The sequence below is a fragment of the Nomascus leucogenys genome, chromosome 1a (genome assembly GCF_006542625.1).
Source record: "Nomascus leucogenys isolate Asia chromosome 1a, Asia_NLE_v1, whole genome shotgun sequence".
Lineage (NCBI taxonomy): Eukaryota > Metazoa > Chordata > Mammalia > Primates > Hylobatidae > Nomascus > Nomascus leucogenys.
The window spans coordinates 10,367,513-10,392,261 of NC_044381.1; the positions used below are offsets into that span (position 1 = coordinate 10,367,513).

Sequence of the window (24,749 nt, forward strand, 5' to 3'; positions counted from 1 at the left end):
CCAGAAATGTAAGCTGAACAAAAGAGAGACTTGAATCTTCTGGGTTTTTTGTTTGTTTGTTTGTTTGTTTTTTTTGCAGTGCACCTAAGGCTGACCTGTTGTGGGCTATGTAGTATTTGCTTCATAAAGATTTAAATGAATGACACGCAGTTTTCAAATTTACCTAGTTTCAAAATTATCTCAAGGTCTCCAGCGTCCTGATAACTAACTTAATCTTATATAATCCCATAAAAAGAAGCTTAATAAAGTGAAAAGTTACATTCGAATATTTTACTAAAGCTTATTATTATCTGTAAAAGGTTTTGTAAAGTGGAAAGGATTATCTGAATGAGTAATTGTAAACTAACAATATATTTTATTAATTTACCTCACTTTTTGCAACTCTAAACAAACATTTTTAAGCCCACTAAACTCTTGCTTCATCTGTTTTGATTAGGAATTTTCTGATCTGAAAAAATATGCGGTTTTTAAAATTAACATTTATAGACTATGTAGAAATGGAGATATACTTCTTATGAGTGAAATGTTATTAAATTTAAAATTGCAAAAAATTGCATGTATTGAATGATGTAATCTAAATGCAAATCTATATAAGGATTGGAAAGGAAGGCATAAAACTCCTTTTTATTCTGATACTTCAGAATCTGAATGCAGAATGATGACGGATTTCTGAAGAATAATTTTTCCTTTTTGTTATTTATGTTGCAAAACTGTTTATTAATATATAAAAATGCTTTTAATATTTTTAACATATAAGAAATATAAAGAAAATGCTACAAATAGCCACACGTTCAGAAATAAACTACAGGTATCTTTATTTTTTAAATCACTTTCACATTATTTTGTACCATGACATATTCCCAGAAACTGTTATATTATTATTCATTTTTTGTGCATTTAGGAAACCAGGCAAATGTCCTTGTTAAAAAGGAAACAGAACATTAAACTTTGGCCCCGTTTCCTAGGATTTTGAAGACTTTATATGTTAGAGCTGTCAAGGATGGAATACAGAGAAATGAGATAAATGAAAATGACCAAGTCACCCTACTTAAACCCCTTTGTTGATGGTGTCTTCTACAGTAGGGAATCTATAATTTCATTTTTATGCTCTCTGATAGGCCAGAAGTGTCAGATGGATTTACAAATATGCTATGAAGGACACAAGATGAATCATTTATTGGCTGCATCCTCATTTGTGACAACTTGAATTCTATGCTGTTAGGGCTTGCTTTTTTATTCCTGCACATTTTTTCTTCTCCAGCAATTTCATCTTGGAATATATATTTTTATTTTCCAGTACTTATTAAAATTCTCACTAATTACATTTATACGTGGACAACAGAAATCAAACTATTGTCATATTTTGAAGACTGTTATTATCTACTTATATGGATCTTTGAACTCGATAAGATAAAAATAATTTGCACATGTTAATCTGTCAAAAACTCTGATATATATGAAGGTAAATTATAATACACAACTATAAGAATTTTATTTGTTTAATGTACAATGAGCTTAAATTAATTACTCAAGGGCACAGCAATAAGCAATGGTGTTGTGGTCAAAAATTTAAACTCAGATTATTTCTCTATGTACATGCTTTTCGATTAGAGAATTAAGCTTGGGTGAGAGCTTATAATGGTTTGCCTGCGATATCAGGAAAAACAATGTAATTCTTGCTGCAGAATCAGTTTTACACAATAATACATAAGCATTCTTATATGCTAAATAAAACCTGGATGTTTTATGATATAGACTATGTATTTAACATAACTTACAAAGGCTAAACACTATAAAATATAAAATTAGCATGATTTATAAAGATTAAACGCCAGATTTTGAGAAAAGCTTACACTCGTAGTGGGGTCATAACTAATTATATTTCATAGATCATCCTTTGTCAGTAAAGTTTTGGGGCAGTAAAACTTTTGACGTTCGTGGAAAATATTGAAAAGCATTTCTTCAGTCTATCTTACTTTCTTCTCATGGAAAAATGAAAGAAATGCTCTGAACATTTGCTCTGCTTATGTACACTGACACTAACACTATTTCGTTGCCGAGGCGCATATTCTAGCAAACATATAGTAAACCTTGCCTTATGACAGTGATTACAGAGTCAAATACAAAGGCAGCGAGGGCACCAACTTTACTGTCAAAGTGTGGAAAGTCCATTGCCAAGAGAGGTCATCAAGTAGATATAAAAACAAAATAATCAGTCTAATGGAAATATGGTTGAAGGTCAATGGGAAAATGAAAGAGCACATACGTCACCTGAAGATTCATGAAATACTGCATAAGGAGTGTGGCATTTGAGCTGAAATTTGAGGAATGAAGGAATAGCAGTACCTTTCCTGTCATTCAAAGGTGTGTGCGTGGGTCTTGGTCAAAGGAAAAATGCAGAGATGATTGATTGGGGGTGGGAGTTTCTGCTAGGGTGGGATTGTTGTGTTGTTGAGAGAATAGGATGGGTGAAGGCACCGGATTGAGAGCAAGGAACATAGGTATGCTGGTGTCATGGATGGTAACAGAGCAGCAAAATTGAGGGAGAAACCCCATTCTGTACATTTTTTTACAGAAATTATTCTCTTGAAGATGAGAAGTCACTAAAGAATTTTGAGAAGAGATGTGGATGTAAACAATAACAATTGCCTACTTCCTAAGCAATCACCTGTTTAATTTGATGTGATTATCCCTGGGGACTTCATCCTAAAGTAAACTCACATTTTATCTATTATTGCTTCAGGGAAAATAAAAATATTAATTCAAGAAGGATGTAGTACACCAACAAAGCATAATAACTATAACAGATACCACTGGTTGCCTGGCAAAGAACCATTTCTCCTTTTCTGCTTCTTAAGGGAACTTGAATTTTTTATCCCCCCATGCGTCTCTGTGCAGCCTTGAGCTTCCATGGAAGCAGAACACATTCTTAAATGCAGAGAGTAAACACAATTGGTCTAAGCCAATAGTAAATGATCCTTATAGGCTGGGGCATATGACACATTTGATAGAAGAGATGTGAAAAGGTATTTGCTGGCAATAGGCAGAAGAGTGGGCATTGTCATAAAATCTTAATCTTTTAAGGCATTAAAAAGAAGGCAAAATCCCCTTTTTTTTTCTACTGGGTATCTTGTGTCTAGATATATAACCTATAATTATGGCAGACATCTTTCAATATTGAGGGATTCTGGCCAAGGACAAACCTAAGATAGGACATTGGGAACAAAGATGAAAAGAACATAGGTCCCTGATTATGTCAGTGAGTCATCCAGGAAATTCTACAACTGCTTAACTTCTCATTTGTATAATAATAAGCCTTTCTTAAAACCTAAGCAAGTTAGCTTCCTGTTATTTGTGGCTCAAAGCATATCAACTGATATAATTAGAATAATTAAATTTAAAGCTTGAAAGGATTCAAAATTCATAGTGCATATCCTTCTTGTTTTTTATTTGAACACATGGAAGACTTGAGAAAATAAATGACTGGGGTGTGAGGTCAAACAATTAATTATAAGCAGAATCAGGCTTCCTAAGTTTCACAAATATTCTGCCTTCTCATCTTTAATATATTTCAGATTTCTTAGAAGATCATTATACAAATAAAACCATCCAGAAGAGTATGTGACATGTAATAAACACTGAATAATACCTGACTGAAAATATGGACTCTTATTTCCAGCTTTGCCCAACTAGTGGACAGTTTTGATATTAACCATCCAACTATGACAGTGAGAAAATATATGCTACTTACAACTCACTGAGTCATACATGTATGGATTTATAGGTTTTCCTACATGCTTTCCTCTATGACACGTTTACACATTTTTTTTAACCATAATCAGATGCTATGTCCCTTCATCTACTAATTATAACTTAATGGGAGGTAGCTCTTAATTTTCCACTAACGGGTAACTAAAGTTTTGATGGGGTGATAAGGATATACACGTACTATAGAGGACTTCACAGATGAAGACCCTTTTGTAGCTGTAGGATGACTGTAGACCCTACAAGCTCTCCAGGACTATAAATTTCCTATGGGTCCCTGTTAGTTGACTGTTTCCCAATACTAGCCCAATGCCTAGTACATACAGATGCTTAGTGGGTTTTGTTGAATAAAATAATGCACAGGCAGTAGAAAATGGGTATCTACAATAAGGAGTTGTGAACAAAAGAAAGAAAAGGGCAAAGACACTGGGGAAAGTCAGTTGAGAACATGGACTATGCCCACTTTCTCATTTTGCTAGGTAATTGCCATTATACCGAGTTTAAAGTCAATTCATTTTCTTAATTCTTACTCTCTCATTGTCATCATCTACAGCGAGTAGTAATAGTAATAATCCTCTATCTGTGCATGTATCTGAACACAGATGATACACTAGTAATTTGTGAATGTTATAAGTGTAATGAAATTAAAACCATTGATTAAATGGCACAATAATTTCTACAAAGCAGAGGGAAAAAAAAAAAGGTATTTAAAGGAAAGAACTGAGCCACAAAGTAAAGCTTACTTTAAAATATACAGTTGAGTTTCAAGTTTAAAAAAAGGCAGTCACCAAAGATTTGTATCATGTGATAACAGTGGCAGTTTATTAATAATCTGTCATGTAAAGCTGACATATTAGAAGCTGAATTCTGCTCAGCTTTACAATAAAATCCCATCCATTTTATTGCTACCAGAATTAAATATATGCCATTGAAAGGCTTTAGTAAGTTTAAATATGTTCTAAAGCTCTTTTTTTCCCCTAACACTTCGTTATCAACAAGTCAAATCGACAAAAGTCTAATCTCGATTTTCCCAGATATCCATAGTATATTAAAGAGGAAGCAAGATAACATACACATTTTTATAGAGGTTGATAAAGTTTGCCTTTAGACAAATAGAAAAGTCTTAGAAACTAAATTACTTGTTCCTGACACGTTGAGAACGGGGGAAGGCTAGATATAGTGTGGAAACCATATAGAGTATAAGTATTAAAAGTTAAGCCTAGGGGATTCACAGATGGATAATTTATTTAATCAGAATTATGTGTGAGCTAGCCAGATAGGAACAATCTATCCAAAGGTGCGAAGAGGTGATAATCCATATGTATTCAGACTAAAGGATTTAGGTGAGGCATTTTGTAACACGTAAATATCACTGAACTAGTTTTTCAGAAATATAAGTTGAAAGTGCCCATCAGAAGTAGAACTCCATTTTTCCCATATACATTTTCGGAAATAAAAAACCCCACAAAACTGCACTTTAACAATTCTGTGTAATCAATTTATTATTGAATAGGAAGCAACAATTTCCAGAGAGTATTTGTGCATGCAGTGATCTCAAATTCTAACTTCATTTACGTTACCAAAACTTTTCACCCATGTCTTTCTAATTGTATTATCATCATTATTATTATTATTTGGACTTCAAAGGGTGTTTGTGACTTCAGATTAGACTTCTATTGCATAATTCAATATTTAAATTTTGGGTCCAAATAATGCACAGTAATTCTTCAGTTTCCACTATTTTCCTTCACGCAGGATGTTACTTGTATGTCTTTTAACTTTATTTTTCCCCAAGCCCTGTCACCACTGTGAAAATAAACTAAGCTAATTTAACTGGCATCAATTACCTCTATATGTGGTTTGTGTTTCTTAACTGGATTTTTCCCTTTAACTATCACTTACATTCAGGACCACATGAAATAAATCCTGAAATATTTATTTCTATAACTTATGCTGTATTTCTCAGATAAGCTCATTATTTATCTATTTGGAATGGCTAGTGGAGGATACCAAGTATTAGTGCTACTTAAAGTCTTAGAACCAATCTTCAAGACAGCTGTTTGTGTTTTACCTTTGTTTTCCCTGCTTTCATTATGACACAGAGATTGGTAATTTAGAAAAACTGAAAAACATCTAATTAGCTCTTGATTATTGTACTCAATATTTCATCATGTTTGGCTACCTAAAACAGGCAAGAAAGCAGAAAGAAAAAAACAGGCAAACAAAATCTTCTGAAACAAATCCCAAGCTCTTCAAATATCCAAATATATGGATTAATAAAATTCCATCTTTAGTTTCAAGGATTTTAATCTATAAACCCCAACATTTCTTCATTACATTGTTTCAATATTATGAAGAATTGAAACACATTAGCTAATTACTAAAATAAGATATTATCTACTTTGCTGTTCTAATTCCATTGTGTTACATTATGAGTTACTCTTAAATCATGACATGGCTTAGACTAAGGACCCAGAGATGAAAAACAAACATTCTAAGAACGTATTTAAATTAAGATTGTTACTTCATGAGGAAAAACACATGCAATTCTAAAAACACGTATACTGCAACCTGTGGCAAACACATGTATGTTTGCATAACTGATGCAAAATTTTTAAAAATAAACAATCCTGATTTTTATACCATCCTTTCTATCAGGCACAAAACAAGTTGTGTTTTTGGCGAAAAATTTAAAACAAACAAAAAAAGATATATATGTCTCTCTCTCTTCTTTATATATATCTCACAAGTATTAAATAAAATCTTAATGAAGTGCATATAATAGTATTCTGTAGTTAATACTTAAGGCTGTATTTATTATGGCTGTTACATGCTTATATAACTTATTAGACATAATATTTTAGAAGCAATAAATATATTTTAACAATGATTACATTCAAATGCTTAAAGCCTAGCCTAACATTCTGATATTTTAATGATCCTATAGAACATTCATATTGCATGTTTTTGGTTCACTTAATAATATCTTATGGAAATAAATTATCATAATTCATTTAGGCTTAAAGTAAAATAGTTTTGTTATAGTGCTGAATTTTCATTTCAAAATTGTGGCCACATAACTAATTACTGCATGAAACTTATAATGGGCAATTCACAAATACATATATATTGACCTAACAAAATACTACATGTTGCTTATTTTAATAGATACATTAAATTATTAAATAACTACATATCAATGTATTAATATTTATGTATGAATTTTATAATAAAACATTAAAACATATACAGAGCAATTACAATTCTAATGCAAATCTACTTATCTTAAATTCACAAGTTAATAAACATAGAACGATGTAACACCTGGAGTCCGTTAACTATTAACTATAAAAGTTTAAAAGTCCATTAACTATAAAAGTTTAAACAATAAAGTGTTTAGAGAAACCATAATATCTTAGTATCAACAGATAAGGCAAAAATATCTTAAATAGGTCATAAAAGCTTTGATCATAGAAGGAAAATGAAAAGAACTCTAATAAACAGAAATAAATCAAAATTAAGAACTTCTGTTCATCAAAATATATCATCCAGAGAGTAATGAGAAAACCCACCAAAGAGTTGAATATAAAGTGCAAATATTCAGTGGTGCTCTGGTAAATATTTCACAACTAGCTCTCCAGAAGGAAAAATAAAGCCATTATTTTTGGTGTTTCTCAAACTATGTTGTGAAAATACTTCTATCACGACTGATTTTCAAACCCATAATTGACACTTTCATAGTTGGCTATGGTTAGTTTTGAGAATGCATTTAAGAATGTAAGAATGTTAGTCTAAGAATATATTTAAATCAGGATTATTACTTCATGAGGAAAAACACATGCAATTCAAAAACCATACATAAAAGGACAATGTAATCTGTGGCAACTACACATTTGCAGAATTGATTCTGAATTTTAAGAAAGAAATAATGCTGATTTATTAATTGGTAGTTTTAAATCCTCTATTGGATATATACAATGGCATATATATATGTATATATATGTGTGTGCATATATATGTATGTGTGTATATATACATATATACACACATACATATACACACATATATGTATATATATGTGTGTATATATATGTATGTGTGTGTGTGTGTGTGTATATATATATATATATACATAGATCAGTGTACGTATAAACATAACCCAATAATAAAGGACAGATAATCCAGTAAGAAAAAAAAAGGCAAAAGTTTTAGGACGTTTCAACAAATAGTGTAACCACATGAGAAATAAGAGCAAAAACAAATGTTTAATAACATTAATATTCAAGATATTCCAATTATAATACCCCTATTCACATACCCAAACTGCTGAAGTTAGGATGAAAAACCCCAGTGTCAGTGACTATAGGGAGCAACTGAACTCTTATATCCTGCTCCTAAAACTGATACACACTTGGTGAATTGTCAATACGTACTGAAGCAGAACATGTGCGTATTCTATGTACACAATAAAATACATACGTGTTATCCAAAAACACATGTTCCTGATATCCAAATCAACACTACTGACAAAGCCAAAGTCTGGAAGCTACTTAAGTGCCTTTCAATATTAGAAATGGTTAATAATTTGGTCTATCCACACAGTTGAATACTACACAGCAATGAAAATGAGCAATTTACCACTGCACACAATTTTACAAACATAATATTGAGCAAAAGAAACAAAGCAGTACCTACTGTATGATTTCGTTTATAGAATATAGAAAAGGAGGCTCCTTTTTCTATATTCTAGAAGCAAAGATACTGCTTATGATCTGTATACTTCTAGAAGTGTAGATATTGCTTATGCTCTGTATACTTCTAGAAGTGAAGATATTGCTTATGCTCTGTAGGTTTAGTGACTAGAAAGGGTATAACAGGACTTCAAAGTACTCTAATGTTCTTTTATTAAAAAAAACAAACTTATGTTAGTATTGGTTATATGGGTGTAATTCATTTTGTAACAATTCACTAAGACTGTGCACTTAAGATATAAGTAATTTTCTCTATGTATATAAGATAATTAAAACACTGGAGATAATAGTAATTTTTTAGAATATTTTTGTTTCTTATTATAAATTGAAATAATTTATTTAAAAAGTTCATTCAGGTGTATTTGTGAAATATAATTTAAAACTTAAAAATAAGCACTTGGGGATAAAATTATTACTCAAAGTGTATCTAAATAATTTCTCCAAATTTCTCCCATTATCAGCAAAGTCCACCTGGTAGGGCAGAAGAATTTCACTTTCCTCCTATATGGTACTTGTTTTAAATAATCCTATGTTATGTTGAGTGTTTCTTTAAAAAGTAATGAAAAAGTATGCCTTATAGTTCGTGGAGATGGTTGTTATCTACAATCATTTTAAAACATATTTTTCAAGATACACTGCAATAATGCTATATGCCCAAATAGGAGTTTTAATCAACGACCTTTGTGCTTCCAAGAATGTCATTTCCCCCAAGTATAAAATGTATGATACAAATGCCCATATTATCTGGATTTCATATATTTATTATAAGGTAAATCTTTATTATGTTTACTATTAAGCAACAGATAAACTCTGAAAGTTGGCTTAGTGAAAATTAATTTCATCAGTTTCACAATTAACACAAATAAACTCATATTTATGTATATTCTGTAGTCAATTATTAATATAATCCAGACTCACATTTTTGACAAAGCTTATTGAATACATATAACCACAGAAGTTAATGAATAATTAAAGCCTTAAAAATTGCCTTAGAAGTCACTTGTTATTTATTATCATTTTATTTCCATAGTTACATACTTTACTCTCAACTTCCTGGAGCTCTAAAATCAAGCTTCATGGAAGGACCCAATTTTGATACATCTTGACAGATGATAAAACAAGTTTTACTTTCAATAACTCATGGCCGTCAAATAGACTTCATTATGAAAAATTTAATGGACAAAATTGTTATTCATGTTCAAAGAACTGTTTTCAGCGGTATCGATCTTTACCTTTGTGGGCTATGCCTAAAAATTTACATAGAAATCTATCAAAGACTATATCAAATAACTGTATCACTATAATCTATCCAAGAACATAAACATTTTGATAGAAAACATCACATAATTCTTCAACATTTATGGTTAAATATCAAATGACTTATTTGAATTTCCTTAAAGAAAACTGGACATGATCAAAAAGGTGTAATGAAAATAACTCTAAAATTAGGCAAATTAATTATAATCTTACCGTAAGCTCACAGGTTAGGAATTCAAAGAGAAAGTTCACCACCCTGAGACCTAGAAAAGTATAACCCAAAACATTCTTTATTAGTACTAGCATTCAATTTAAATTAAAGAACCTTAAGAGGTTAGTAATTCAATATGAGAAATGTTATTATATGAGTAATTAATGTGCATATCACTTGGCAAACATTTTTGACTACAGTATTTGTCTGAAATAGCATTACCAGTTACGCATCTTACATCAAAGTATTGTGATTTAAGATTAATTATTCTAATTTGGGCTCTTTAACGCAGTGATGACAAACAAGCAGACAATTATTGTCTACTTGCTTCTTGTAAGATTATAGGTGATGGATACATTTGCAAGCTTAATGTATTTTGTTAGATAACCTTCTCTGTTACATTCATTTAACAATGTCAGATATAACATACATCCCGACATATACATGTGCAAACATGTACACATACAAATGTGGCTATCATACCGTAATCCTACTTTTTATCTTTGCTTTATCCATTTTAATCACTAATAAATAACTCTCCATGATATATTCTATAAAGTATGTAATAATTTTAAAGGTTGTACAGTACTCCATCGTTCACTATAAATCCTAAATTATTTATTTGATTTAATAATTATGCTAGTTATTATTATTGTCTTTAAATCGTCTTTAAAATATGCCAGTTAGTTACCATTGTGTGTGACTTTACATAATAGTTACTGAGGCCAGGTGCGGTGGCTCACGCCTGTAATCCCAGCACTTTGGGAGGCCGAGGGGGGCAGATCACAAGGTCAGGAGTTCAAGACCAGTTTGGCCAATACGGTGAAACCCTGTCTCTACTAAAAAATACAAAAATTAGCCATGTTTGGTGGCACACACCTTTAGTCCCAGCTACTTGGGAGGCTGAGGCATGAGAATTGCTGTAACCCGGGAGGCAGAGGTTGCAGTGAGCCAAGACCATGCCACTACACTCCAGCCTGGGTGACAGAGCAAGATTCTGTCTCAAAAAAAAAAAGAAAAAAGAAAGAAAAAAGAAAAAAAAAATAGTTACAGAGCCCTTTGTAAAAGTTTTCTCATTTTGATGCAGTGGTAACTTAATCAACACATATTATTCGCCATCAAGTTTGTTTAATGTTTGATAGATACTATTACATATGAACAATAGAAGAAAATGAAATATTTAACCTCTGCCCTCAACGAAGAAATTAGTAGTACTTGCAAACTAAGTACTTAAGAAAATCCATGAATGACTGGTAGGTCTACAAGTAGGTGCTCTACTGTGTAATCTGTAGCTAATTGCTATATAATTTAAAATAGAAAAATTATAATAGATTGAGTCTTTTATGTCAATTCTTTAATTGTTGGTACTGTTTTGGGAGAATGTGTTTTTCTCAGGTGTTTATGTATTAAACTGTTTCAACTAGTTTCTACCATAATTGAAGAAAATAGTTTATATAACTTCATTTATTGGATGAACGAATAATACTTCATTGTTAGGAGGGATTATCATATGTGAAAGTGAATCTGACAGTAAAATGAACCACTTGAGAGGTGATATAAAATGTTTCTCTTTTTGACAAAATGTTAGAGGAAAACAAAGTGTCACTATCACACAGGTGCAAAGGAGTACATTGCAATTCTTCTAGTAGACCTCTGGGGCTCATTCGTTCAGTGTCACTTTCTGCTTTCATTGACCCTCCAGTAGCAAGGGTAGAGACGATTTCAGGAGATCTATTCCTTATTGACATTTGTGAAAGGAGAATCCTCTCAGAAATCTAGTGTGATTTGAAATGCTAGTACTTTAAAAAGTCAATCAATGAATTAGACTGACCTTCTTTCTTGCCCTCCCTTTTTATCTAGAGGTGCAGCAAATTAAATTTTGGTTAAATGTTAAAAGGTGGAGTATTAGAATTAACATTTGGCTGAAGCTAAATATTACCATTGTAGAATAAACTTCTTGGATACACAAATTAAAAGTTTTAATTGTTATTACTATTTTATTATTAAAAGTTTAAAGTCAAGCTTTAAGGTTTTAACATTATAGTGCAGAAACAATAATTTCTTTTAGCACGATCGGATGCTAGATTACTCCTGCAGGCACTGTTGCATATTTGCAATACCAAATTGACACTTTTAACAGAATGATGGAATTTCAACATAAAAAGCACATAAAGAGATTTATGTCTTTTTGTTCTATCTAGAATGTTTATCTATATTTGAAAGTGAATATTTCGATATTAACAATAAATCCGAAAGACATCCTTGTTTGTATTACTGACGTTGTTACACTGATCAGATATGTTGGGTATGTAGATTGTAAGTCATGGCTCATATTTAAGTTCAGGGATTCCAGAAATGATATTCAAAGTATTTGACTAATTGGTCTTCCAAGGACAAATCCAAACCAGAGAGTTAATTTTAGGCATACAAGAAGGTCAAAGCAGAAATACAGTTTATTCCAACTTTAATTTACCATTTTCAATGATTTGTGGAGCTTGACTCAGGTAAAGATACATTTAAAAAGGAAAGCATTGGCTGGGCATGGTGGCTCGTGTCTGTAACCCCAGCACTTTGGGAGGCTGAGGCAAGCAGATTGCTTGAGCCTAGGAGTTTGAGACCAGCCTGGGCAACATGGAGAAATCCCATCTCTACAAAAAAATACAATTAGCCAGGGGTGGTGGCGTGTGCTTGGATTCCCAGCCATTTGGGGGCTCAGAAAGAAGGATCACATGAACCCTGGAAATTGAGGCTGCAGTGAGCCAAGATTGTGCCACTGCATCCAACCTGGGGGACAAAGTGAGACCTTGTCTCAAAAAATAAATAAATAAAAATAAATAAAAAGGAAAGCATTTATTTTAACACGATGTGCATAAATAACTATTTTCAGAGGAGACATTTGTGATGAAGGACTAGTTATTAAACTGTCAGAGACATTGACACTAGGTTAGAGTTTTATCCTTGATAAATTTTAAGAAATTTTATTTCACATAAGATTCTAGCTAAATGAATTGGATCAGCCCGGGCACAGTGGCTCACGCCTGTAATCCCAGCACTTTGGAAGGCTGAGGCAGGTGGATCACCTGAGGTTGGGAGTTCAAGACCAGCCTGTCCGACATGGTGAAACTCCTTCTCTTCTAAACATACAAAAATTAGGTGAGTATGGTAGTGCACACCTGTAGTCCCAGGTACTTGGGAGGCTGAGGCCAGAGAATAGCTTGAACCCAGGAGGCAGAGGTTGTAGTGAGCCAAGATTGCACTACTGCACTCCAGCCTGGGTGACAGAGGAAGACTTCGTCTCAAAAAAAAAAAAAAGAAAAAGAAAAAGAAAAAAAATGTGGATCAGATATACTTCTCTCATTTGTACTAGTTATTTGAGGAACAACCATTCAGAAAGCACTGATGTTAAGCCAAGTAAGCAAACCACAAAAGAAATTATTGATAATTTTATAATTCTGGTATCCTAAACTTACCACGCTGAGTAAGACATTCTTCAGAGCTGTGTTTGAATGACTGTGAAATTGCTACAGAAATCTTGAAAAGTTGTATATTTGAGTACAATTTTAGTATTATTTTAGTATTTGTGTAGATAAATGCCTTTAATGAATGGATTTATTGGATCTATGATGTAGTGTTTGGAGAAATTCATGAAACTGGTATCTTAGATGGTGATTTCTTCCTCGTTAAAAAGAATTAGAGTGCATTACTTCCTCTTGACTTAATTTTGCAGGGAGTCCAAAAATTTGGGGGAGGGAGAGGAAATTGAATAAAAATTATTTGGAAACCTAAGAATTAGAAAATCATTTTAAATAATAATTTTAAATAATTATAAATACTTCAAAATGATTGGGCATAATTTTAAAGGCAGTTTGTTGGGTTTAGGAAAACAATATTTAATCAGCAATAAATAGTACTGTAATAGGATTTCTACATTTTATCTCATGTATCCTCTATCGATGCTCAGAAAAGTTTCATATATTAGAGATTATTTCCCACATTTTCACAGAAGAGATTGAAAGCTAACAATTGCCTGAGCAAACTACAAAAAATCTTACTATCAATATGTTGTAAAGTCAAAATTGAACCTGAAGTTAATTAAATTCAAAATCCCAGTTAAGTCACATACCAGGATAGGATAATATTAGTAGATAACTTTTACCAAACATATAATGTATGTAAGATCCTGGTCTCAGTATTTTTTTTTTTTTGAGACGGAGTCTCGCTCTGTTGCCCAGGCTGGAGTGCAGGGGCATGATCTGGGCTCACTGCAAGCTCTGTTTCCTGGGTTCACGCCATTCTCCTGCCTCAGCCTCCCGAGTAGCTGGGACTACAGGTGCCTGCCACCACGCCCGGCTAATTTTTAGTATTTTTAGTAGAGACGGGGTTTCACAGTGTTAGCCAGGATGGTCTTGATCTGCTGACCTTGTGATCCACCCACCTCGGCCTCCCAAAGTGTTGGGATTACAGGCGTGAGCCACCGCGCCCAGCCCAGTATTTTTATGTATTAATCCATTTAATTCTGATAATTATATTTCTACTTTATAGATAAAACTGAGCTATAAGTATGTTGTTCTTTAACATACACATTTTTAACCCAGGGAGCCTTGCTTCAGAGCCTGTGCTCTTAGTCATTACATCTCTATATGATCGTTGATCGTTGTATGGTATTCTTACGAGTGCTATTTCAATGCACATATATGCATTTACTCTTTTCCGTTTTAGGAGTCAAGTAATTATACATTTATTATGAGTCTAATATCATCTTAGTGGGCTGGTCCTCATTAATAACTACAGTTAACATTTATTGAACACATACTAAGTGCCAAGAAGTGTCAAAGTCTTTAAGTTCATCTCATTTAATCTCCATAGCAATCCTATCAGGTATTATGAGCATCTATGTTGTATAAATAAGAAGACTGACTAGAAAGGTAAACAAATATATCCAAGGACAGTGAGCTAGTAAGTAATATAGTTGAGTTTTTAAAATAATTATTTTATTTTTTAAGATCTGCGGTACACGTACAGGATGTGTAGGCTTGTTACATAGGTAAATGTGTGCCATGGTGGTTTACTGCACCTATCAAATCATCACCTAGGTACTAAGCCCAGCATGCGTTATCTCTTTTCCCTAATCCTCCCCTGCCACCTCCACACCTCCTCTAACGGGCCCCAGTAAGCGTTGTTCCCCTCCCTGTATGTTCAGCTACAGTTGAGTTTTAAGCACAAACTCTCCTACCCTTCAGTTAGATGTAGCTTAGAGATACAGATTGTTTGTATAAATTTGTGGGGTATAAGTGTAATTTGCTTATATGTATATATCACATAGTGGTGAAGTCAGGGCTTTTAGTATGTCCATTACCAGAATAATATCCATTGTACCCAATAAGTAATTTGTCATCGTTCATCTCCCTCCCACTCCCTTACCCTCTGAGTTTCCATTGTCTATCAACCCAAGCTCTAAGTCCATATGAACATATTATTTAACTCCCACTTATAAGAGAGAATATGCAGTATTTTTCCTTGTGTGTCTGGGTTGTTTCACTTAAGATAATGACATCCAGTTCTATCCATATTGCTTCAAAGACATGTTTCATCTTTTTTATGGCCGAATAGTGTTCCATACTATTGTGTGTGCATGTCTGCATGTATTACATTTTCTTTATTCTATCATTTGTTGATAGGTTATTTCATAACTTTGCTATTGTGAATAGAACTGCAATAAACATATGAGTACAGGTATCTTTTTGGTACAATGATTTCTTTCCCTTCGGGTATGTATCAAGTAGTGGGATTGCTGGATCAAAGGGTGGTTCTATTTTTAGTTCTTTTAGAAATCTCCATACTGTTTTCCACAGAGGTTGTACTAATTTACATTCCCACCAACAGTGTATAAGTCTTCCCTTTTCTCTGTGTCCTTGCCAACATTTTTTTGTCTTTTTGTTAATAGCCATTCTGATTGATGTAAGATGATATGACATTGTAGTTTTAACTTTAATCATTTTCTGATGATTAGTAATGATGAGCATTTTTGATGCACTTTTGGCCATTTGTATGTTTTCTTTTGAATGGTGTCTATTCATGTCCTTAGACTACTTTTTCTTTCTTTGAGACAGAGTCTTGCTCTGTCATCCAGACTGGAGTGCAGTGGCGTGATCTCAGCTCACTGCAACCACTGCCTCCATGATTCAAGCGATTCTCCTGCCTCAGCCTCCTGAACAGCTGGGATTACAGGAGCCTACCACCACACCTGTCTAATTTTTGTATTAGAGATGGGCTTTCAGAACGTTGGCCAGGCTGGTCTCGAACTCCTGACCTCCTGTGATCCACCCACCTCAGCCTCCCAAAGTGCTGGGATTACAGGCATGAGCCACCGTGCCCAGCCCTTAGCCTACTTTTTAATGGGATTTGTTTTGTTGTTATTGTTAAGTTGTTTGAGTTCATTGTAAATTCTGGATAAACTGTCCCTGTCAGATGTGTAGTTGTCAAATATTATCTTCCATTCTGTGAGTTTTGTGTTCACTGGGTTGATCAGATTCTTTTAAAGGAGAGGACCTGCGAAAGAAATAGGGGGCTTGCATTTTAGTCAATTTAGAAAGAAACCTAAAATTGTATCTTCATAAAGCAGATACATAACTATATTCTCAATTTTTTATAGATCTATAAGAATAGTAAATAGATTAAAAAGCTTCTAGTCTTGCAACTCTAATTATAATTAATTTTAGATAGTGACAGCCCCACAGTACCTAGCTCATTAAATGCTAAATTGAACCTATGCATTATTTATCAGACATGCCAAATTCTAGAGTTTTCTGCCAATAAATTTTAGAATACATAATATTGTTACAAAACATGTAAATTGTAGGTAATATAAGAATGATTTTGGCATAGGTTATCAGAAACACTTTCTTGCAAAACCAGATAACCTTCTATCCATTTAGAAAAATGCAAATAAATGCTTTAAAAAATAACAACTTTGAACTCTTATCTTTCAAGACTGTGAAGCTTATCATCTCAGAAACACAATTCCTATTATAATTGTAGCCAACATATTTGGGAAAAAATGTAGACTGTTTCAGTAAAACCTTGCACATTATAAACTCTCAATGAATAATCAATGACCATCTAAGTGCTGCAATAAAGAAATAATAACTGGATAGAACCTTAGGAAAAAAAATGCCCTGTGTTTAGGTGTTAGAGTTTACCTTATCAAAATCTTCTCAATGTCTTAATCAATGCCTAACTTATTTCTTACAAAAAAGATCTTAAACCCTGGAAAAGTTAGAATGACTGGCAAGTGGTGAGACTAGCAAACTATCCTATGAATAATGTATGTAAATCTATTGAATAAAATGGTGTATAATGCTTGTTAAGTAATTTACACATTTATTCCACAAATATTTACTAAACAATTATTTACCAGCCACTACTATACTATAATGTGAGGTTAAAGTGACAAATAAGACAAAAACCATAATAGATTTGATATTCTGGTTACTAATGTTTAATAACTGTATATTTTATTGCCACTTCAAAAGCTACTAGACATTGTACAATTGCATTCTATAATCTCTTCCAGGATATTTCATTTGGTATTCCAAAATCTAGCTTGAAAAGTTTCATATAAGGTTGAGTGGGTTTAACACTATGGCAGAAACTTTTAGTTATCCCTCAGCATCCATCTTACTTTACTTATTTTTTGCTAAGTTCATGACCACTTGCAGTAAGACAACAATCCTTAGTCTCAATGCCATAAGATTAAGTTCTAGCAAAAGCACACAGCTAGACGTTGGGTAAGCAACGTCTAAACAGTGTCAGTGAATGTTAAGAGACATGTTCATCTTTGTCCCTCCGTCCCTAATTTAAATTTCGGTTAGATTGCAGAATTAATGCCTGGAGCTCCAGCAGTCATTTTGTATCATAAGAGGCCACCCCAACCTCTTTGTTTATCAGACTCCCAAGTAGAGCAATTAAAATAGGAGGAATCCAGATCAAATGACAGCGTGGCATGTTATCTCAGACTTGGGTGGATTATTTCTTGGATTTGAGAGATAAATAAATTCTATGGAAACAGAAAGCAGATTAAGGTTTATCAGAGAATAAAGGGTGGGAGGAATGGGGAATAACTGCTAATGGGTAAAGAATTACTTTTGGGATGATGAAATTATATCTCAATAAAGCTGTTATATTTAAAAGTTCCTTACACTATTAGTTTATCTCTTAAATAATTTAAATGCATTTTATACTTTACAAAGACATTTGTGTGGTATATTCTTCTGGAGGCTCAGATTTGTCTGAATTTCTGAACCTGCTATAATGCATTAACGTGTTAGTATATATTAGGATGAATAAAATAAGAAAAAACTATAATCTCTGTCTTCCATTCTCTAAAACCTCCTGGAAAGAAGATAAAGGCTATTCATGAATTAACACCAAGAAAAACCATTAACTTCCCAGAGCGTTTGTTGGAACTTCATTATACAATTGAAAGTCATTTGAAAGTTTACTTGTTACTACATAACAAAATATGTGATTAAAAAAAATCTATGGAAAGTGTTGCCAATAAATAATATAGGCTGGAATTTGTACTTTAGCCTGTTGGTTGTAGTGCCTTTGATATCCTCCTCACTGAATGAATATCTGTTCTTAAATTATGCTCACAAAATCCAAAATGTCAAAACCTCTAAACAAAGTTTCATACTAATTCAAAAGGTATACAATGAAAATGATCACAAATATTTTGGGTATCAATGATATATAAAATAACATTAAACAATCCATTTAGCGAGTGGGAATTTATGTCTCTTAACTGAAACTTTATACATCCTTATGTTTAATATTTTGACTCTTAGGCATTACTGCTCAGAAAAATGCCTCTCTAAATTATTCAAAACACTAAAATCTTATTAAAATGTTTGATGCTGCGTTGAAAAGATTGACAACAATAACCTCAATCTATGCATGGGTGCATTCCAAGAACGTCCTCTGAACTTTTTCATGAATGACATTGTCATAATTTTCCTTAGTTGACAATGAGCCACATTAAGTGGTAAAACCTAAAGAAATAATAATGCTCATCATAAAGTTGCGTTGTTATAGATAACTATGCATTTAAGAAGAAATTATAAATTGTAACTCCCAGCATAATATAATGATCCTTTCATTTCTGGAGATAGTAATATTGAAAAATCTGTAAGTCCATGTGAAAGTTCACAAGATTGGTATAGCCTTTATGTAAATTCATGGTAACTATGGCAACATTCATTTTCATTTTACTTCAGCTGCTGCACTAAAGCTCAGATAAGCTTGGAGACTCAGTCCTATAGTTGCCATTATGACTAGCGGATCCTTATCACTCCCTTTTCTGAAAATATACAGCAGCATATGGGTGCCACTTGTCCCTTTCTATCTTACTTGCCATGGTTGGCTACTTTAATCAAGCCCTGAAAGTATCCTGTATTCTCTTCTTCCTTCATCCTTACCATACTTTTTTGCCAATTGGCAACTCAGAGGCAGAAGCTAAGTATGCAGTGGTACCTCTCAAACTCAAAAGCACATAAAAATCACCTGGATTCTTGTTGAAATACAGATTCTGATAATTCTGCCTTGTTAGGAATACAGAATCTCAGGCTCCATCCCAAAAACATGCATTAGAAGCTTCATTTTAGTAATACTAGCAAGCTATGTAAAGCTTCCTAAGCCACGGTTTCTTTATCTCAGAAATAGTTTATATATATGATGTGCCCTGCAACCTCTGTCTCCCCTTAATCTCCCCTCGCTCAAATCTACCCCATCTCATTTAGATGATGCTTCATAAACCCTATCAACCTTTTAATTTTTGGAAAAGAAAACTACTACATTAAAACATTTTATTTCATCTATTATTATTTGCTATGCTACCACACAACTAAACCTCTATGTTGCTCACGTTTCACCGTCACTATTCTCTCTCTACAATTACCTAACCATTATATTCCTAATGCTGTAGCCACTAAAGTAAAATATCTCCAACTCCCTCCCATTTTGTACCTGCTTCTCTCTCCTGCTATGACATGACTTGTTCACATATTAAGTGGATGAAAGTTATCCATGAGAACAACTTCAACTTCGTTATTCTACACTTCAAAAATCCATGTGCATCTTCATCCATTCCTCTTCTATTACTTTATTTCCAAGAAAGGATCTCTCTCTTTCCTCCTCATAGTTTTGCTTTCATCCCCTCTTTTCAGTCGTGAATTACCATGCACCCTTTATGCTTTTTCTAATGACAACAAATTTCTCATTCTCCACTTTATCTTTACTTTCAATCTGTAATGTCAAGGCTTATCTCTCCTGGAGAGCTTTGCCCTTGACCATCCTGAGTCTTCAAGCTTTCTTTTATTTTCTTCTTGTGTGGGTGCTCTACACTTCTTATGATTTCCAACATTTTTTCACCCAAAAAATTATAATGATGCCCTTTATTGAACATCCACAAGGATGCCAAGACATCAAATTCCATGTTCCTTTTTAAAGTCATCATCACCCTGGAAAATTTACAGCGCACAAAAGTTAACCACTTCTTCCTTCATGAAATTCTCTTTTTCCAAGAATTACAAACTGCCTTCTAGTTTTGGATTATTATCATTTTTGTTTCATTATGTTTTTATGTTCTCATGATTACATCTTATTGTCTTTGCCTTTATTTTCTCTTCTTCCCAGTACTTTGAATGTAAAACTTCCCAGTTTTACAGCATGTTTATCTCAGTGGCAGACACAATGCCTAGGGGCAAAGCTGTGCTCAGGGATGTTTGAGTGAATGCAACAATCAAGGAGGTATGAATATATTTTCTGATCCTGTCCTCTTTCTACTTATTCCTATATGAACTTATACTTAGACACTTGGTTGAAATCTTCACTTTTACAAGTTTCATCTCCAATTTACATCTTAACTTTCCAAATTAGTATTTCTAGACCTGAATGTATTTCTGGTCTAGGTGCTACTTTCCAAACTTCTTGCTAGATATTTCTACCTACATATTGCACAATTACTTTGAATTAAAAATGTCCAAACAAAATTTATCCCCTTCCTGCTAAAACCCACTTTGCTCCTTGGATTTTTCTTTCTATTAGTGACACTTCTAACTTGTCATTCACACAAACCTAAAAGGCTAGTCATTACTGATTCTTCCCTTTCTTTTCATCCCTTCATCCAATCATTTTTCAAGCCCAACAATTCTACCTCTGTTGTCTTCATGAAAATGAAGAAAGACCATCCAGATGTGAATAAGTAGATACTATTTATCTGCAGTTGGCTACAGCAAGGGAGTCAGCCATGCATCATTTGCATTTGCCAGAGACTCAAAGGTACGTAGGGGAGCAGGAAAACCTAACAGTAAATAAAAAGGGAAGGCTTGAGGTGTGTTCTGATTGCAGATAAATTAACACGGAGAAACTGGAAACAGGCTAACTAGAAGTACAGCAACCTATGTGATTGCTTTGGGAGATATATTTGGCTTCCTCTGGTTAGTTCTGAGTTGGAAGCAGTGGATAAAAATTAAAGAAGTTGGTAGTCAGTGACCTGAAAATGTCCCCAACGTCCTGGCCATTCTGAACGAACTGCAGAGGTTGTGGTTTGGTTTCCTGGGCTAGTTGCTGTGGAGGTGGTAGGTCAGAGTTTTGTCACATATGTTCTGGTTGTTAACCATTTGTATATTCAGTCTCTCATCTCTCATATTTCTTTTTCCCCTTCCAATCACAGGGCCATCCCTCAACTCAGCCAGTAGTTTTGTTGTAGACCTCATTATTTGGTTCTTGAGATCAGATTGTCTCATCCTTCTATAACCAAAGAAGAGTATAATGTTTGAGAGTATATTGGTTTAACGCATACTTGCTAATACAAACAAATCTAATATAATTGGCATAATGAGAATGATTATGTAGTCATAAGCACGCAGTAAGATTATAATTCTTATGAGTTGAGTTTTATGTACCAGGCATTTTTTAGTAATCAAAATATTTTCATTGAACATTATTGCTTCTTCTAAGCTGTCAGTTGCTCAGTATGAAACCTATACAAACTATATTCAGGATAAGTTAGTTAATCTTAAGGCACAACATTATTTCCTACATTCTATGAGGTGAAACGTCTTTAGTTGAATAAATTAAATACCATTTTTAAAACAGAAAAACCCATAAATACTCACATGTTTCTCTACCGTTTATGCTAAATAGGTTGGACATTGATAAATGGAAAGGGATATAGTCAGAGAACATGTAAATATTTAGTCCTGTGTACAGACCTAGGCCACTCTGAGATACGACTGTCAAAAATAGAGGGGAAAAAAAGAGATACATCACTTTAAAGTGATTTCTACAATCTCTGATTTTATTAGTATATCACATTTATTCCATTTTATCAGTGTTTGAAGAAGTAATTGGTCATGATCTTATTCTTCTTCATCAATTAGCAAGCATTTATTGAACATCTATGTTCCTAAGTGTCATTTCAGATACTGGAGAGCATAAGTCATCACTCTCTCCTGTGATGTTGAATTAAGGAAACCAGTCTATCATAGCAACGTTGAAAAATATGAGAGGAGGAAATGTATGTGTATATAGCTAATAAAATGTGTTATGTGAATATAATTGTTGTAAAGAGGGGAGATAAAAAATTATTTTAGAGGAAAATAAAGCTGGAATCAACTTCAGGCTTCTACTATTTTAGCTGTATTACATCCAGCAATTTACTTAACTTACAGAGGCCTAAATAATAATTATAATTGTTAATACTAATATATAAGAGATAATAGTAATGATATAAGCAAACACATGTACACATTACATGTGTTTTTGGGTTTTTAATATACTAATCTATGAAATTCTCCTAACAACTCTAAGTGGTACGCGCTTCTATTATATTTATTTTACAGACAAATCAACTTAGGCACAGAACAATGAAATTACTTGCCCATGGGCATAGATCTAGATAGGAGAGGGGCTTGCTAATGACACAGATTTATATGCTGTTAGAACTATTAATAGGTAATTTAATTGAAGTGCCCACTATGGTAACTGATTCCCAATGGCAGCCCACAAAAGACCAGTTTGCTTCCTTCTATCTAAGTATGAGATATTACAGTGCTTCTCAAACTTCAGAGTACATCAGAAAGGCTGGGGGGTCTCACTAATTCCCTCACTGGGGAGTGGGATCCAAAATTAGCATTTCTAAACCAAGTTCCCAGGTGATGTTGATGCTGCTGCTCTGGGGATCTGGATGGAACTGGAGGTCATTAAGTTGAAATAATCTAGTCACAGAAAGACAAATACTGCATGTTCTTACTCATATGTGGGAGCTAAACAAATTGATCTCATAGAGAATAGAATGGTAAATAGTAGGGACTGGGATGGGTTGGTGGTTGGAATGGGAGGATAAAGAGAGGTTGATTAATAGGTACAAACACATAGTTAGAAGAAATAAGTTTTAATGTTGGTTAGCAGACTAAAGTGACTATACCTAGCAACAGTATTTTGTATACTTCAAAGTAATAGAAAAGAGGACTTGAAATTATACCAACACATAGAAATAATACTCAAGATCATGGATATCTCAAATATCCTGACTTGATCATAACACATTCCAAACATGTAACAATCATCTGTACCCCTAAATATGTAAACTATCATGTATCAATAACAGAAAAAAAATAGTCCCAGTGAAGCTATGGGACCTGCAAGAATTTTAACCATAGGCAGCGATAAGGACTAACCCATAGAGCAGAATTGGAAGACAGAAGGGAGAAAAAATAAAGTGTCTTCATAAATGACCTGCTGATTTCAGTTCATTCAGTTCCTTTATTCATGGCAATGTTTGCTTCTACTGGGTTACATTTTCTATTTTGACAGTATGCACATTTAGATTGGTCATTCAAATTGCTCAGAGGAAAAATTGAGGACATCTCTCTGGGAGAACAGCCAATCAACTTAGGCAAGGGGGTAATGAAAGTCATAGCCACTTCACATGCCAATCCAAATTTTATACTTTGGGAGGGGATTTTCTATAATACGGTAGTTTCTGATTACTCAGACTTTGATGATCAAGTTTATCTTATTAGTGAAAGATAGAAAAAACAGGAATATATTTCTTAAAGTTGCACAGAAATAATTAGGAATAACTCTGAAACTAATATTTTTTAATATCCATGTTTATGAAGGTTGGCAATTATATTACTTCTAATACCAGTCCTTGAATTGTTAATTAGAGAAAAAAGTGAAAAGACAAAGGAAATATTAGCGGAACTGCATCAATATGTTTTCTAAATATATTTTAATCATCAATGTCATCATTTTAGCTGAGTATAATGAAGAATTATTAAGAGCCAAAGCTTTTCTATGCATTTTGAAAGCATTTTATGAGTTATTTCTTATAGTTGGGTTCAAACTCTTTGTATCCCCATTTGGAGAAACTGCGACTTAAAACATTTTAATATTAGAATTTGTAATATTATATTCAAATACAGTATTTTTAGTTTTGTGGCAAAATTTTTATTCAATTTTAATTTTTATGTATTTATTTACAAGCAAGTTGACCACTTCTGTATGCTTGTTAATAATTTGAAGCAATTCATGCCATTTCAACTTTCTTAGTTCTAGGCAATTAACTGCAGAAATATTTGTTTCTAAATACATGAAATGGTGAAAATTGTGTAATAGTGAAAACCAATACAACAGTAGTTTATTTGGCATGTATTTTTAAATATTTGATAGTAAAACATAGCACATAGTAGCATACAGCT

The 24,749-nt window shown here is 33.2% G+C and overlaps 1 protein-coding gene across 34 annotated transcripts in view; it reads right to left on the bottom strand.

Moving 5' to 3' along the window:
* PTPRD (protein tyrosine phosphatase receptor type D) overlaps positions 1 to 24,749 on the bottom strand; it is a 2,318,035-nt gene that overhangs the window by 1,263,979 nt on the left and 1,029,307 nt on the right. For all 34 annotated transcript variants that reach the window (XM_030814138.1, XM_030813761.1, XM_030813755.1 and 31 more), the window contains exon 7: positions 9,987 to 10,036. The gene's annotated coding sequence lies outside the window, so the exon portion shown is untranslated. The remainder of the gene's footprint in view (positions 1 to 9,986; positions 10,037 to 24,749) is intronic.